Here is a 17,685-nt window from a genome sequence, read left to right as displayed (position 1 = left end):
ATAGGAAGATAGAGCAGACAAACACGTGGCTAAACAGCTGGTGTAGGAGGGAGGGTTTCCGTTTTCTGGACCACTGGGAGCTCTTCCGGGGCAGGTGTGACCTGTATAAGATGGACGGGTTGCATCTAAACCGGAGAGGCATAAATATCCTGGCCGCGAGGTTTGCTAGTGTCACACGGGAGGGTTTAAACTAGTATGGCAGGGGGGTGGGTACGGGAGCAATAGGTCAGAAGGTGAGAGCATTGAGGGAGAACTAGGGAATAGGGACAGTGTGGCTCTGAGGCAGAGCAGACGGGGAAAAGTTGCTGAACACAGCGGGTCTGGTGGCCTGAAGTGCCTATGTTTTAATGCAAGGAGCATTACGGGTAAGGCAGATGAACTTAGAGCTTGGATTACTACTTGGAACTATGATGTTATTGCCATTACAGAGACCTGGTTGAGGGAAGGGCAGGATTGGCAGCTAAACGTTCCAGGATTTAGATGTTTCAGGCGGGATAGAGGGGGATGTAAAAGGGGAGGCGGAGTTGCGCTACTTGTTCGGGAGAATATCACAGCTATACTGCGAGAGGACACCTCAGAGGGCAGTGAGGCTATATGGGTAGAGATCAGGAATAAGAAGGGTGCAGTCACAATGTTGGGGGTATACTACAGGCCTCCCAACAGCCAGAGGGAGATAGAGGAGCAGATAGGTAGACAGATTTTGGAAAAGAGTAAAAACAACAGGGTTGTGGTGATGGGAGACTTCAACTTCCCCAATATTGACTGGGACTCACTTAGTGCCAGGGGCTTAGACGGGGCGGAGTTTGTAAGGAGCATCCAGGAGGGCTTCTTAAAACAATATGTAGACAGTCCAACTAGGGAAGGGGCGGTACTGGACCTGGTATTGGGGAATGAGCCCGGCCAGGTGGTAGATGTTTCAGTAGGGGAGCATTTCGGTAACAGTGACCACAATTCAGTAAGTTTTAAAGTACTGGTGGACAAGGATAAGAGTGGTCCGAGGATGAATGTGCTAAATTGGGGGAAGGCTAATTATGACAATATTAGGTGGGAACTGAAGAACATAGATTGGGGGCGGATGTTTGAGGGCAAATCAACATCTGACATGTGGGAGGCTTTCAAGTGTCAGTTGAAGGGAATACAGGACAGGCATGTTCCTGTGAGGAAGAAAGATAAATACGGCAATTTTCGGGAACCTTGGATGACGAGTGATATTGTAGGCCTCGTCAAAAAGAAAAAGGAGGCATTTGTCAGGGCTAAAAGGCTGGGAACAGACGAAGCCTGTGTGGCATATAAGGAAAGTAGGAAGGAACTTAAGCAAGGAGTCAGGAGGGCTAGAAGGGGTCATGAAAAGTCATTGGCAAATAGGGTTAAGGAAAATCCCAAGGCTTTTTACACGTACATAAAAAGCAAGAGGGTAGCCAGGGAAAGGGTTGGCCCACTGAAGGATAGGCAAGGGAATCTATGTGTGGAGCCAGAGGAAATGGGCGAGGTACTAAATGAATACTTTGCATCAGTATTCACCAAAGAGAAGGAATTGGTAGATGTTGAGTCTGGAGAAGGGGGTGTAGATAGCCTGGGTCACATTGTGATCCAAAAAGACGAGGTGTTGGGTGTCTTAAAAAATATTAAGGTAGATAAGTCCCCAGGGCCTGATGGGATCTACCCCAGAATACTGAAGGAGGCTGGAGAGGAAATTGCTGAGGCCTTGACAGAAATCTTTGGATCCTCGCTGTCTTCAGGGGATGTCCCGGAGGACTGGAGAATAGCCAATGTTGTTCCTCTGTTTAAGAAGGGTAGCAAGGATAATCCCGGGAACTACAGGCCGGTGAGCCTTACTTCAGTGGTAGGGAAATTACTGGAGAGAATTCTTCGAGACAGGATCTACTCCCATTTGGAAGCAAATGGACGTATTAGTGAGAGGCAGCACGGTTTTGTGAAGGGGAGGTCGTGTCTCACTAACTTGATAGAGTTTTTCGAGGAGGTCACTAAGATGATTGATGCAGGTAGGGCAGTGGATGTTGTCTACATGGACTTCAGTAAGGCCTTTGACAAGGTCCCTCATGGTAGACTAGTACAAAAGGTGAAGTCACACGGGATCAGGGGTGAGCTGGCAAGGTGGATTCAGAACTGGCTAGGCCATAGAAGGCAGAGGGTAGCAATGGAGGGATGCTTTTCTAATTGGAGGGCTGTGACCAGTGGTGTTCCACAGGGATCAGTGCTGGGACCTTTGCTGTTTGTAGTATATATAAATGATTTGGAGGAAAATGTAACTGGTCTGATTAGTAAGTTTGCAGACGACACAAAGGTTGGTGGAATTGCGGATAGCGATGAGGACTGTCTGAGGATACAGCAGGATTTAGATTGTCTGGAGACTTGGGCGGAGAGATGGCAGATGGAGTTTAATCCGGACAAATGTGAGGTAATGCATTTTGGAAGGGCTAATGCAGGTAGGGAATATACAGTAAATGGTAGAACCCTCAAGAGTATTGAAAGTCAAAGAGATCTAGGAGTACAGGTCCACAGGTCATTGAAAGGGGCAACACAGGTGGAGAAGGTAGTCAAGAAGGCATACGGCATGCTTGCCTTCATTGGACGGGGCATTGAGTATAAGAATTGGCAAGTCATGTTGCAGCTGTATAGAACCTTAGTTAGGCCACACTTGGAGTATAGTGTTCAATTCTGGTCGCCACACTACCAGAAGGATGTGGAGGCTTTAGAGAGGGTGCAGAAGAGATTTACCAGAATGTTGCCTGGTATGGAGGGCATAAGCTATGAGGAGCGATTGAATAAACTCGGTTTGTTCTCTCTGGAACGAAGGAGGTTGAGGGGCGACCTGATAGAGGTCTACAAAATTATGAGGGGCATAGACAGAGTGGATAGTCAGAGGCTTTTCCCCAGGGTAGAGGGGTCAATTACTAGGGGGCATAGGTTTAAGGTGAGAGGGGCAAGGTTTAGAGTAGATGTACGAGGCAAGTTTTTTACGCAGAGGGTAGTGGGTGCCTGGAACTCGCTACCGGAGGAGGTAGTGGAAGCAGGGACGATAGGGACATTTAAGGGGCATCTTGACAAATATATGAATAGGATGGGAATAGAAGGATACGGACCCAGGAAGTGTAGAAGATAGTTTAGTCGGGCAGTATGGTCGGCGCGGGCTTGGAGGGCCGAAGGGCCTGTTCCTGTGCTGTACATTTCTTTGTTCTTTGTTCTTTGACATCTCTGGTGGCGACAAAGGGAGATAAGTACCATCTCAACAAGGAAATCCCGTGTGTAATGTCCCAGGTGGACTTGTGGATTCTGTCTTCGAGGAATGTACAAGGTCTGGGGAAAAAGCTGGCCCATGTGTGTTTGTATGTGGGTGAACTAGTGCTGGGTTTCAAAGTGTGCGTGACGCAGAAGATAATGCCAGGCAGCAGCAGCACCCCGCAAAAGCTTTTTGTAGGCATCTCTCCCTTTCTTAATGTTGAATTAAGCCAAGTCAGCAAAGACCACAACTGAAACAGAAACTGGGAAGCTTCTCCGTCAAACTGCAGAACACCAGAATCTTGAAAGCAACTATTCACCTGTTGAAGTCAGCGCTAGTGGAATTGCAAATCATGAATTGCTACGCTCAGTCAGCGACTCCTCACAAGCCATGGACTGTTCGTATACCTATGTTGGATTCAATTCTCGTTTTGAATTTATCTGAATGTTTATACATGTATTTAATTTTCTTGCCTTCAGTAGTCAATAAACCCACTCTTTCTTTAACTCAAGAAAATCTGGTTAAATTGGCACCTTTTAAAATATAAATATTGTGATTGGGAAAAGGTATGCACAAAGTGAGGGATCCTTTTTAGATTAAACTTGTTGCAAACACCAGAGGGGATTGAACAAAGAAAGGGAGCCAGTTGATCCTTCCTCACCCGGTCGCCACACTACCAGAAGGATGTGGAGGCTTTAGAGAGGGTGCAGAAGAGATTTACCAGGATGTTGCCTGGTATGGAGGGCATTAGCTATGAGGAGAGGTTGAATAAACTCAGGTTGTTCTCACTGGAATGACGGAGGTTGAGGGGCGACCTGATAGAGGTCTACAAAATTATGAGGGGCATAGACAGAGTGGATAGTCAGAGACTTTTTCCCAGGGTAGAGGGGTCAATCACTAGGGAGCATAGGTTAAAGGTGCGAGGGGCAAGGTTTAGAGGAGATGTACGAGGCAGTTTTTTTACACAGACGGTAGTGGGTGCCTGGAACTCGCTGCCGGAAGAGGTGGTGGAAGCAGGGACGATAGTGACGTTTAAGAGGCATCTTGACAAATACATGAATAGGATGGGAATTGAGGGATACGGACCCCGGAAGTGTAGAAGGTTTTAGTTTACACGGGCAGCATGGTCAGCATGGGCTTGGAGGGCTGAAGGGCCTGTTCCTGTGCTGTACCTTTCTTTGTTCTTTGTTGTTTGGGGGCAGAACAATATGGAGGGGATCCCAGCCAGTGGGTAACAAATTGCGGGATCTCGCCGGGGCGGACAGATTTGGGGAACCTTACCTAGGAGCTGGCTGTAACATTTAGTTCTGGTCCCTAGTTCTAGCCTCTTCCAAGAGTGAAAACATCATATGGGGCCGCAAGGTAGCACAATGGTTAACACTGTTGCTTCACAGCGCCAGGGTCCCAGGTTCGATTCCCGGCTTGGGTCACTGTCTATGCGGAGCCGGCACATTCTCCCCGTGTCTGTGTGGGTTTCCTCCGGGTGCTCTGGTTTCCTCCCACAAGTCACGAAAGACATGCTGTGAGATGAATTGGACATTCTGAATTCTCCCTCTGTGTACCAGAACAGGCACCGGTGTGTGGCGGCTAGGGGATTTTCACAGTAACTTCATTGCAGTGTTAATGTGGGTCTACTTGTAATAATAAAGATTATTGTTATTATCTATGTCTACCCTATGAAACTTCCTTCATAATCAGCCTTCCTTTTCTACAGCAAATAGCCCCAACCTAAAACTTTTTAGAATTCTAGGTAGATAATGTAGAGCTGGGTTTCGTCATCCACCATCTGGTGAAAAATAGCAAAAATTAGTAAGATAGGCTCCTTTATCTGTACTATATTGGTTGTTCCTGATATCTTCTTCTCTGTTTAAGTATTCATATATTATATCTAAAAAGACACTCTTGAGCATCTTACCTATTACTGAAGTCAAATTAAAAAGCGTTTGGTCACCCAGATCCATCTTTTGCCCATTTTAAGATGGGGTCGGGTTTCTCCTTTTGGTATTCTCCTGCCGGATGTGAATTGCACTCATAAATCAGGAAGCTATTCATTATCTCTTACCATGCAAATTTATGCATGGCATGGAATATGAGGAATTCCTGAGGGAATCCCACTATTGGGCCCCCATTTTGAGCGGGTGGCTGGCCCGATAGCAAGGCCCCACGGCCGACCACCATCGTAAAACAGCCCCGCCCCCCCATATCGCGGATCAGCCCCCCATTCCCCGCATCGCAAAGCAGCCCCCCAACCCTCCCGCATTGCAACTCAGCAGCCCCACCCCAGATGTTCTGGGTCAAAGAGAGTTAAGTGCTGTCAATTTCCAGCTCAGCACTTCAAAATCACTCAAGTGTGAAGGGGGGTGACTGGAATGCATTTAACTCTCCTTGATGTTGATGTTTGTAAACATTGTGGTTGCAGCATTTGGAGTTACCCATCTATGAAGGAAGATGAATGAAGCAAGGCTACCAGTTGTGTTTGTGGAAGTTGTCAATCACAACCCAGTAAGAGAAATGAATGAATGGCTTGCAGTTAAAGGATCTGAGGGGTTAAAACACAGGTCAGTGTTTTTCTCTTTCCAGGAATGGACACATGGTGCTTCCTCTGTCGAAGCCAGCAGGTGTGTGCCCAAATGAGTGTTATAACAGTAGCTGTACGAGCAGCATGATGGCTGCCTATGGCGCTGAGGATCCGGGTTCGATCCCTGCCCCGGGTCACTGTCCGTATGGAGTTTGCACACTCTCCCAGTGCCTGCGTGGGTCTTACCCCCACAAGCCAAAGATGTGCAGGGTAGGTGGATTGACCAGGTTAAATTGCCCCTTAATTGGAAAAAGAAATTGGGTACTCTAAATTTATGAAAAAAAACCATAGTTTTCTTTCACTGCTCTCTAGCTTCTAGACAAAGGTCTCTTTTCTGGTGGGGTCTATGTGGGGGTTCCTTTAGTTAGGGGGTTTCTGGGGGGGCCTGTTTAATTAAAGGGCTCGGCTGTGCCCGTAGGGGTCTTTGTGGAGTCTCCCTATTCAGAGGGTTTTGGGGGGTTCTCCCTATCCATGGGGTCTATGTGGGGCGTTGGGGGAAATCTGTTAGGGTAGGGGTGGGCAGGTACTGCATTGGTAGGGGGGAAAGGTGGCCCATGGCCCATGGCAAGGTCCACCACTTCAGGGTCACGCTGGTAAATACCAGTGGTGATCAGCGCCCATGTGAGGACCGGAGAATCACGTGGGCCCAGAGCCTCTGGGTGCTGGGCCCGCTAAGAAAATGTGAATGAGTCATTAAGACCCATTTTCAGCCTTTAGCGTCCTCCCGCTGGTGTGTGGGTGGGAATCCCGATCCCTCTGCCAGTTGGGAGAGGGAGAAGGTGCGTAATGGTTGGCTTAGCACCCGGCATGAACCTCGATTTCGGCCGGATACCCAATTCTCCGCCCAATCGCGATCCACTTTGCGGGCGTCGCAGGGCAGAGAATCCAGCCTGAGGATTACAATAGCCCCCTTTCTGTCTAAGGGAACAATGCCAGACTCCAGCGAGCTATTAAAGCAATGGCAATGGGCTCGCACCTTATCTGTTCCATCTCTCGGAGGACCCTCAAGTGGGTCATTCAGACAATCGTATGCTTCTTAGGTACACAATAAGACTTTTCTTGCAGAATGTAGCTTTGACAAAGGGTCATCTGGACTCAAAGCATTTGCTCTTTTCTCTCCCTACAGATGCTGCCAGACCTGCTGAGATTTTCCAGCATTTTCTCTTTTGTTTGTAGTACATAATCATTCTAACTTAGTTCCAACCTGGTCGAGCCGCTAATTAGGGAGGGAACATCCAACCAGGACTTATCACTGCCTCTAGCTCCATGCTGAAACATGTAAGCATATGGATGATTTGTGAGGGCGGCAGTGGTTTCGGTGATGATTCGCTTCATAGAAATTTAAAAAAAAAAATTATAGTACCCACTTATTTTTTTTTCCAATTAAGGGCCAATTTAGCGTGGCCAGTCCACCTAACCTACTCATCTTTGGGTTGTGGGGGTGAAACCCACACAGAGAGAACGTACAAACTCCACACGGACAGTGACCCAGGGCCAGGATTCAAACCCGGGTCCTCAGCGCCGTAGGTTGCAGTGCTAACCACTAGGCCACTTGCCGCACTTCCCCTTCATAGTAATAATAATCTTTATTGTCACAAATAGGCTTACATTAACACTGCAATGAAGTTACTGTGAAAATCCCCTAGTCGCCACACTCCGGCGCCTGTTTGGGTACACATAGGGAGAATTAAGAATGTCCAATTCACCTAACAAGCACGTCTTTCGGGACTTGTGGGAGGAAACCGGAGCCCCCAAAGGAAACCCACACAGACACAAGGAGAACGTGCAGACTCCACACAGACAGTGACCCAAGCTGGGAATCAAACCTGGGCCCTGGCGCTGTGAAGCAGCAGTGCTACCCACTGTGCTACCATGCCGCCCGTCAAATCCAAGTTTCTCCTTGGCTGAGCTCGCAGACTGAGGAATCGTACTCCGAGTAAAGAGGAAGGAAGAACATTTCTGAGGTAACATGGTCAGGAAAGTGGGGAAGGGAACATGCTCACTTTAAAATTTGGACTCAAAGGAAGTCAAGACTTGGACAGCCACAATAAACCTTCAGTGTTTTGGGAAGTTTGATCTGAAGCCGACATGAAAGCTTGCTTGTTGGAAACTGGGCAAAGCTGCTTAACTCTGATGGCACACTTTGCATCAGGATCATTCAGTACATTGCACATTGGGTGGTCTATGGGAAAATAGCAACTTGCAGATAAACATGTTAACACATTAACTTCAATAAAATAATCCTTTCATCTTTTTCAGACCGGTAACCCTTCATAGATCATAGAATTTACAGTGCAGAAGGAGGCCATTCGGCCCATCGAGTCTGCACCGGCTCTTGGAAAGAGCACCCTACCCAAGGTCCACACCTCCACCCTATCCCCATAATCCAGTAACCCCACCCAACACTAAGGGCAATTTTGGACACTATGGGCAATTTATCACGGCCAATCCACCTAACCTGCACATCTTTGGACTGTGGGAGGAAACCGGAGCACCCGGAGGAAACCCACGCACACACGGGGAGGATGTGCAGACTCCGCACAGACAGTGGCCCAAGCCAGGAATCGAACCTGGGACCCTGGAGCTGTGAAGCAATTGTGCTATCCACAATGCTACCGTGCTGCCCAATGCAGCTCCAAACGCAAACAGGTTAGAAATACCTTTGCATCGGGGCCAGCCAGCAATCCAGGAAGGCAATCCCTGGCACAGACTATGGCTTTCATATCCTCCATTTATGCGGGGTCAGAAGGATGAGGAGACCTGTTTCTATTAGCTGATATCTAAATTGTATCCGATCTACATACCTCTGTTCAGTGCAGTGTATAAAATGAAAAACGTCAATACAACATTTTCAGAAAAAAAGAGCCCTGCTCCCACGAGAGTATACAGGCCTAGATGTCAATTCCTGAAGTTCGAGGGAATCCAGTGTGTAAGGAGGCTCCACTTTATCATTAAACTATGTCGCCTTCTGCAGGACCAACAGCAGCCATGTTAATCCAGGCTTGTGGCTCTTCAGAGATGATGGCCTTAAATTTTTATGCTCCAGGTCATTCCATGCTGTGCGGTGACCTTGGTAACATTAGCCAATCACTGCAATTAGGTGATACGCTGGCTGCTCCCCAGAGTTAACAGATTCAGCTTCAAAGCACGGAGACAAGACACTGAGAGCGGGACTCTCTGAAATGGAGGGAGAGTGTTTGCGCCGTCGTGAACTCCGTCGAGGTTCACGACGGCGCGAAATGGCCGCTATCCTGACCGATTCAGGGCCCAAAAATGGGCTAGGAACGGCGCCGCGTCATTTACGCGCGCCAGGCTTTGGCACCGCGTAAAGGCGGCGCCGCATAACTGGCGTCAACCGTGCATGCGTGGTTGCCGTCCTCCCCGAGTCCGCCCCGCAAGAAGATGTCCGATGGATCTTGCGGGGCTGCAGAAGAAAGGAGGTCGTCCTTCAGAGAGGCCGGCCCGACGATCGGTGGGCACCGATGGCGGGCCAGACCCCATTTGAGCCACCCCCCCGGTGTAGGATCCCCCCTCACCCCCCCTGTCCCCCCAGTGTTCCCGCGCTGTTCCCGCCGGCAGCGACCAGGTGTGGACAGCGCCGGGGGGAACTCGCCGTTTTGGCCAGGCCGCTCGGCCCACCCGGCACTGAGAATCGCGGGGGTACCGGTGAATCGCCATTTTGGCTATCTCGGGCGATTCACTGGACCGCGCCGTGCAAAACGCGATTGTGCCGATCTGGCCGCTTCCGTGAATCGCGGGAGGGCGTCGGACCGGCGTCGCGGGAAAATTTGGCGCCCCAGGCGATTCTCTGAAGTGGCGCGAGAGCAGAGAATCGCGCCCTGGGTTTTTGCTAGGGTTGCAGGCTCCCCCCCCCAGAGGCACGGAATCATTGCAGTAATTTGGGAGGCAGCAGCAGAGGCAGCAAGTCTGGGGCTGGTAATATTGGAAGGAGTCCAACGGGTAACAAAAGGAGTCCAAGTCCTGAGATGGAGTGCATGGGGTTCATTGGCAAAATCATTAGACAATAGACTACATTACAGTGAGGCTAAATAGTGTGCCAGGTGAATTGCACTCATGGTCAACGAACAAACTAGTGCTTGGTATTAAAGATGGTCATGGGGAGGCTTGAATCCACAGCGTCTCTACCACACACCAGCTTGTTCATACCACCCATTCTCTTGTCTGAGGAGTTCATGTGGAGCTTAGAACAAGAGTGTCTGGCGCACAGGTTTCCCCAAGTCCCCCAGGTGCAGAACGGTGCATGGTTCATTTAGACTATCCACGTGTCCAAGCTGTGAAGGAACATGGTGGTGCCAAGGACACCACGGAATATGGGAAGGGAGACAGGCCACTTAAAAATAAATGGACTTCGTAGCGCCTCAAACAGCTCCTTTTCAAAACCAGGAAATGAGCTTCCCTTCTCTAGGCATAATTCTGTCTTCAAATCACGCTGTGTGAGTTTGGATAAGGATGCGTGCAGGCGCAAACGTTAGCAAGATGGAGATATACGTAACGCATGTATTAAAAGATACATCCCATTCTGCTGAGCTAAAAGTCTACGGAGTGGCAGTAAAACAAAGTCTGACTCGTCAAATGATCTCTACAAAACTACCCTGGCCCCACATCTGGAAGAGATTTCTCCCAAAGTATCTGCATGGACTCATTGTAAAAGAGCATTTGCGTTTAATTTTGAAAGGAACCACTCAGGGGATGGGCTACACATTAAGTGCACAGATAAAACAGGAAAGAGCACTCAGCACTAATTGCAGATTAGGCCTTTGGACATTTTTCAGGTTGTTTTGAAGAAAATCAGCCATCCCACAGACAAGGGAAAGAGCAGTAAAACCCAGTCCATCGGACATGTGACAAACAGCACAGCGAGAGAGAGCCACGATCAAGAGGTCAGACACTTCCTGTCTGGTATTAGAGTGGACAAATCCTCAACTAAATCTAAAAAGGTAACTGATTTTACATCCAGTTATGGTACAGGATTGGAGTGCACTATGACCTAAATGCTATATTTGTTTTGATTTGCAAGGCAACCTCGGTGAGTTTGATGGAGCACCAAAACCACAGAGCAGGAGGCCCCAACTCTCCTCCCCGGTCTGCACTGTAGCTGATCTCCGTCAATATGATGGAATGCTACAACTCTCTCAGTTGTCCCTGGTTAGGGAAGGCAAAAAACAGCAAGGTTTCCCATCCCTGGATTGCTATCCAGTGATCTCTCTGAGAAACGCAAGTTAGCTTCTGCAGATGTGGAAAACTGGGGTTGGATTTTCCGTGTCTCGATGCCGGAAACGCAAATCGAGATTGGGTGGAGAATCGAGCGCCCGGCCAAAATCGAGGGTCGCAACCCGCTCCAGCATGGCATGCAAAACCGGCATTTACATTTGTTTGCATGGTCATTAGCGCATTGGACCGGTATGCTCTGGACCTCAGTAATTCTCCGCCCCTCTCAGGCAGAACTCACCTGGGCGGGGTTCACTACAGGTGTTTACAAAATGTTACAAATAGCACCGCTTGCTGGGGGGGTGGCTGCCAAGGCCGGGGGGAAGTCGCAGAGAGCTACTTGGTGACAACCCTGTGGATTCGGGGTGGCCCCCTCGGGATCGGGGTGGTCTGGTATAGGCTGCCATTGCAGTAAATGTACCCATTTGGTACAAGTTACAGTCCCCTGGCTGCTCACTCTGCTGACTGCTCACTGTATCCTGTAAAGGTTCACAGAGCCTCTGGTCATTTGGGAGCCCACCCAGGCCTCCCCTCTGTAAACCCTCAGACCCCAGCTCACCCATCAACGGGATGGGTGTGGCCAAGCTCAATCAGTGGCCCACCAAGTGCTGCCACTCTCAGTGTGCTCATCAGAAGCAGGGGAATAGCAGAGCTCACCGCAAACAAAGGACACGTGCACCAAGGTCTTTGGCTCCCTCCCTGGCACATTGTCCCTCTCAGGGCAGAGGTCTCACCAGTGACACTATCAGCTAGCCCATCCCTCAGTACCCCCAGCAATCTCCAAGCCCTTCTTGTCCACTCCGCCTCTGCTTGCAACCTGCGTATCACATCCAGGACCCACCACACTGCAGCAGATGCATACTTTCCTGACTCACCCCATCTGTTGGACTTGCCCACACACAAGCCTCTAAGCATGGAGGCGATTGGTGGCACACGGTGACCCTCTCCACCCCACAACCAGGTGCCACCCTGCTGTCGGGATACCAAATGGCCTACCCGATGAGGACACCCACAGTAGACCCCACTGGGAGACAGGACTGAGGCCGCAGAGCGTGACTTGGCTACGAGTTACAGCAGCCAGTGGTACCCTTGTTGCCAGGGACGGGTGGTGCGGATAGAAGCTCCTCACATCACAGGCCCAGTTCCACTCACTGATCGGGACAGGGGATCAGTGTAGAAGGCGACATATTGGGGGGAACGGCTAAGGAGTGGGTTTGGGGGGACATGTGGAGGGTAGAGCTGAAGTACAACTCAACTTCATGTAGCCTGTTGGACTTGGATGGGAAAGGGAATACTCATTTTGCTAATATGTCGTTTTTCCCCCCCTTCTGCAGAGACTGAATTTCTGAGTACAACCAGGAATGTTTGTAGATAGCAGCTTTAGGGAATTAGTTACACCAAAGATTGGAGATAGATGGGTAACTGTAAGAGGGACTGGGAAGAAGCAGTCAGTGCAGGGATCCCCTGTGGTTGTTCCCCTGAGAAACAAGTATACCGCTTTGGATACTTGTGGGGGGGACGACTTACCAGGGGTAAGCCATGGGGTACGGGCCTCTGGCACGGAGTCTGTCCCTGTTGCTCAGAAGGGAAGGGGGAAGAGGAGCAGAGCATTAGTAATTGGGGACTCGATAGTCAGGGGCACAGATAGGAGATTTTGTGGGAGCGTGAGAGACTCACGTTTGGTATGTTGCCTCCCAGGTGCAAGGGTACGTGATGTCTCGGATCGTGTTTTCCGGGTCCTTAAGGGGGAGGGGGAGCAGCCCCAAGTCGTGGTCCACATTGGCACTAACGACATAGGTAGGAAAGGGGACAAGGATATCAGGCAGGCTTTCAGGGAGCTAGGATGGAAGCTCAGAACTAGAACAAACAGAGTTGTTATCTCTGGGTTGTTGCCCATGCCACGTGATAGTGAGATGAGGAATAGGGAGAGAGAGCAATTAAACACGTGGCTACAGGGATGGTGCAGGCGGGAGGGATTCAGATTTCTGGATAACTGGGGCTCTTTCTGGGGAAGGTGGGACCTCTACAGACAGGATGGTCTACATCTGAACCTGAGGGGCACAAATATCCTGGGGGGGAGATTTGTTAGTGCTCTTTGGGGGGTTTAAACTAATGCAGCAGGGGCATGGGAACCTGGATTGTAGTTTTAGGGTAAGGGAGAATGAGGGTATAGAGGTCAGGAGCACAGATTTGACGTCGCAGGAGGGGGCCAGTGTTCAGGTAGGTGGTTTGAAGTGTGTCTATTTCAATGCCAGGAGTATACGAAATAAGGTAGGGGAACTGGCAGCATGGGTTGGTACCTGGGACTTCGATGTTGTGGCCATTTCGGAGACATGGATAGAGCAGGGACAGAAATGGATGTTGCAGGTTCCGGGGTTTAAGTGTTTTAGTAAGCTCAGAGAAGGAGGCAAAAGAGGGGGAGGTGTGGTGCTGCTAGTCAAGAGCAGTATTACGGTGGCGGAGAGGATGCTAGATGGGGACTCATCTTCCGAGGTAGTATGGGCTGAGGTTAGAAACAGGAAAGGAGAGGTCACCCTGTTGGGAGTTTTCTATAGGCCTCCAAATAGTTCTAGGGATGTAGAGGAAAGGATGGCGAGGATGATCCTGGATAAGAGCGAAAGTAACAGGGTAGTTATTATGGGAGACTTTAACTTTCCAAATATTGACTGGAAAAGATATAGTTCGAGTACATTAGATGGGTCGTTTTTTGTACAATGTGTGCAGGAGGGTTTCCTGACACAATATGTTGACAGGCCAACAAGAGGCGAGGCCACGTTGGATTTGGTTTTGGGTAATGAACCAGGCCAGGTGTTGGATTTGGAGGTAGGAGAGCACTTTGGGGACAGTGACCACAATTCGGTGACGTTTACGTTAATGATGGAAAGGGGTAAGTATACACCGCAGGGCAAGAGTTATAGCTGGGGGAAGGGCGATTATGATGCCATTAGACGTGACTTGGGGGGGATAAGGTGGAGAAGTAGGCTGCAAGTGTTGGGCACACTGGATAAGTGGAGCTTGCTCAAGGATCAGCTACTGCGTGTTCTTGATAAGTATGTACCGGTCAGGCAGGGAGGAAGGCGTAGAGCGAGGGAACCGTGGTTTACCAAAGAAGTGGAATCTCTTGTTAAGAGGAAGAAGGAGGCCTATGTGAAGATGAGGTGTGAAGTTTCAGTTGGGGCGATGGATAGTTACAAGGTAGCGAGGAAGGATCTAAAGAGAGAGCTAAGACGAGCAAGGAGGGTACATGAGAAGTATTTGGCAGGTAGGATCAAGGAAAACCCAAAAGCTTTCTATAGGTATGTCAGGAATAAGCGAATGACTAGGGAAAGAGTAGGACCAGTCAAGGACAGGGAAGGGAAGCTGTGCGTGGAGTCTGAAGAAGTAGGAGAGATACTAAATGAATATTTTTCGTCAGTATTCACTCTGGAAAAAGATAATGTTGTGGTGGAGAATGCTGAGACCCAGGCTATTAGAATAGATGGCATTGAGGTACGTAGGGAAGAGGTGTTGGCAATTCTGGACAGGCTGAAAATAGATAAGTCCCCGGGGCCTGATGGGATTTATCCTAGGATTCTCTGGGAAGCCAGGGAAGAGATTGCTGGACCTTTGGCTTTGATTTTTATGTCATCATTGGCTACAGGAATAGTGCCAGAGGACTGGAGGATAGCAAATGTGGTCCCTTTGTTCAAAAAGGGGAGCAGAGACAACCCCGGCAACTATAGACCGGTGAGCCTCACGTCTGTAGTGGGTAAAGTCTTGGAGGGGATTATAAGAGACAAGATTTACAATCATCTAGATAGGAATAATATGATCAGGGATAGTCAGCATGGCTTTGTGAAGGGTAGGTCATGCCTCACAAACCTTACAGAGTTCTTTGAGAAGGTGACTGAACAGGTAGACGAGGGTAGAGCAGTTGATGTGGCGTATATGGATTTCAGTAAAGCGTTTGATAAGGTTCCCCATGGTAGGCTATTGCAGAAAATACGGAGGCTGGGGATTGAGGGAGATTTAGAGATGTGGATCAGAAATTGGCTAGCTGAAAGAAGACAGAGGGTGGTGGTTGATGGGAAATGTTCAGAATGGAGTTCAGTTACAAGTGGCGTACCACAAGGATCTGTTCTGGGGTCGTTGCTGTTTGTCATTTTTATCAATGACCTAGGGGAGGGCGCAGAAGGGTGGGTGAGTAAATTTGCAGACGATACTAAAGTCGGTGGTGTTGTCGACAGTGTGGAAGGAAGTACCAGGTTACAGAAGGATATAGATAAGCTGCAGAGCTGGGCTGAGAGGTGGCAAATGGAGTTTAATGTAGAGAAGTGTGAGGTGATTCACTTTGGAAGGAATAACAGGAATGCGGAATATTTGGCTAATGGTAAAGTTCTTGGAAGTGTGGATGAACAGAGGGATCTAGGTGTCCATGTACATAGATCCCTGAAAGTTGCCACCCAGGTTGATAGGGTTGTGAAGAAGGCCTATGGAGTGTTGGCCTTTATTGGTAGAGGGATTGAGTTCCGGAGTCAGGAGGTCATGTTGCAGCTGTACAAAACTCTGGTTCGGCCGCATTTGGAGTATTGCGTACAGTTCTGGTCACCGCATTATAGGAAGGACGTGGAGGCTTTGGAGCGGGTGCAGAGGAGATTTACCAGGATGTTGCCTGGTATGGAGGGAAAATCTTATGAGGAAAGGCTGATGGACTTGAGGTTGTTTTCGTTGGAGAGAAGAAGGTTAAGAGGAGACTTAATAGAGGCATACAAAATGATCAGGGGGTTAGATAGGGTGGACAGTGAGAGCCTTCTCCCGCGGATGGAAATGGCTGGCACGAGGGGACATAGCTTTAAACTGAGGGGTAATAGATATAGAACAGAGGTCAGAGGTAGATTCTTTACGCAAAGAGTAGTGAGGCCGTGGAATGCCCTACCTGCTACAGTAGTGAACTCGCCAAGGGCATTTAAAAGTTTATTGGATAAACATATGGATGATAATGGCATAGTGTAGGTTAGATGGCTTTTGTTTCGGTGCAACATCGTGGGCCGAAGGGCCTGTACTGCGCTGTATCGTTCTATGTTCTATGTTTGCTATCTACCTGGCAGCCGCTGCTGTTATGGAGGCTGGAGGCACAGGGCCTGTCCGGCAAGGATCCTGCATAGGAGGCGCCTGCCTCAGAAGAGCAGGGGCCAGCTGATGAGGCTGGAGAACCGGCTGTCTAGCAGGCCGAGAAGGAGGAGGTGCGAAGGAGGAGCTGCATCAGGGCATGTTTGTATCATCAGCGCCTGCCCTTCGAGGACCTGCTGGAACTTCTGTGCTGTCGAAGACTCCGGTGAACCAGGGAGAATGAGTGACACCTGTGAAAGAGTGGCTCACCTGGAACCGCGGGGATATGCACAAAAACCTACTCCCGGTGGCCGTCAAGGTGACAGTCGCCCTGAACACCTATGCCCCCAGGTTGTTTCAGGTGCCGAGCGGGGACCTGCCCAGGGTATCGCAGACGTCTGTACACAGGTGCATCCACACTGCCACTGATGCACTATTTGCCTGGGAAGCGGAGTATATAAACTTCAATCTGGACCAGGCCCACCAGAATGCCCGGGCAGCAGGATTCACTGCCTTCAACCCCAGGTACAGGGGACGATAGACAGGACACATGTCCCCCTACGGGCACCGGCTCATCAGAGGGTGCCCTTCATCAATAGGAAGATCTTCCATTCCCTGAATGTGCAGTTGGTGTGTGACCAATACACATCTGTGCTTGACACCCAGGCAACCTGTACCACTCTCACATCCTGGCGCACTCATCGGTTGCCGGCACCTTCGCGGCGCTCCCTTGGGCGAGGGATTGGCTGTTTGGCGACAAGGGTTCCATGCTTAGGTCATGGCTAATAAGGTAATGAGGCCTGGCCGGAGACCCCAGACCGAGGCGGAGAACCACGACAACAATGCCCATGCAATGACCAAGAGCATAATTGAGCGGTGCATCGGCGTCCTAAAGATACGGTTCCGATACCGGGACCAGTATAGCCCCAGGAGGGTGTCGAACATCGTGGTGATCTGCTTTGCCCATCAAAATCATCGCACAGCAGAGGGAAAACATGCTGGAGGAGGAGGAAGATTGCCAGACCTCTTCTGACGAGGAAGATGGCCAGGGTGAACCGGGCATGGACCCTGGGCTGGCACGGCAGGGCTGCCGCCGCATGCGGGAAATCCTCATAACCTTCCGATTCTCGAACTAAAGGGCTTGACCACTGGCAGCTCTGCCACCTGTCCCACCTCGCCAAACTCTCCCCAACACCCCCCACCACCTTCCAAGTGGTGACTGCTTCCCCATAGCCACTCACATACTCTCCTGTCCCTCCTCCCTTCACTCCATCCCACCACCTGAGCTCCCCCTCTCCCTGTCTCCGAGGGTCCCACCAGCATCACCACAGGGTGTTGGCCCTAGGCAGGCAGTATCGGCGGGTCTTATCCATGGGCTGGAGGATGATGACTCGCCGTGAGATGAGCTGTGGTGCTCCTTATCTTTTGATAAAGTCTGACTCCTGCTTTCAGGATCACATTCCACTCTCCATCCAGGTGATCCCTGCATGTGTGTTGGCCATTCCATCTCAATGGCCCACTTTTCCTTTGGGGGGGATGGGGGCGTGGT

Source organism: Scyliorhinus torazame, chromosome 12, assembly GCF_047496885.1.
Source record: "Scyliorhinus torazame isolate Kashiwa2021f chromosome 12, sScyTor2.1, whole genome shotgun sequence".
Lineage (NCBI taxonomy): Eukaryota > Metazoa > Chordata > Chondrichthyes > Carcharhiniformes > Scyliorhinidae > Scyliorhinus > Scyliorhinus torazame.
The sequence above is the reverse complement of the archived record's forward strand: the minus strand, read 5'-3'. Positions refer to the sequence as shown.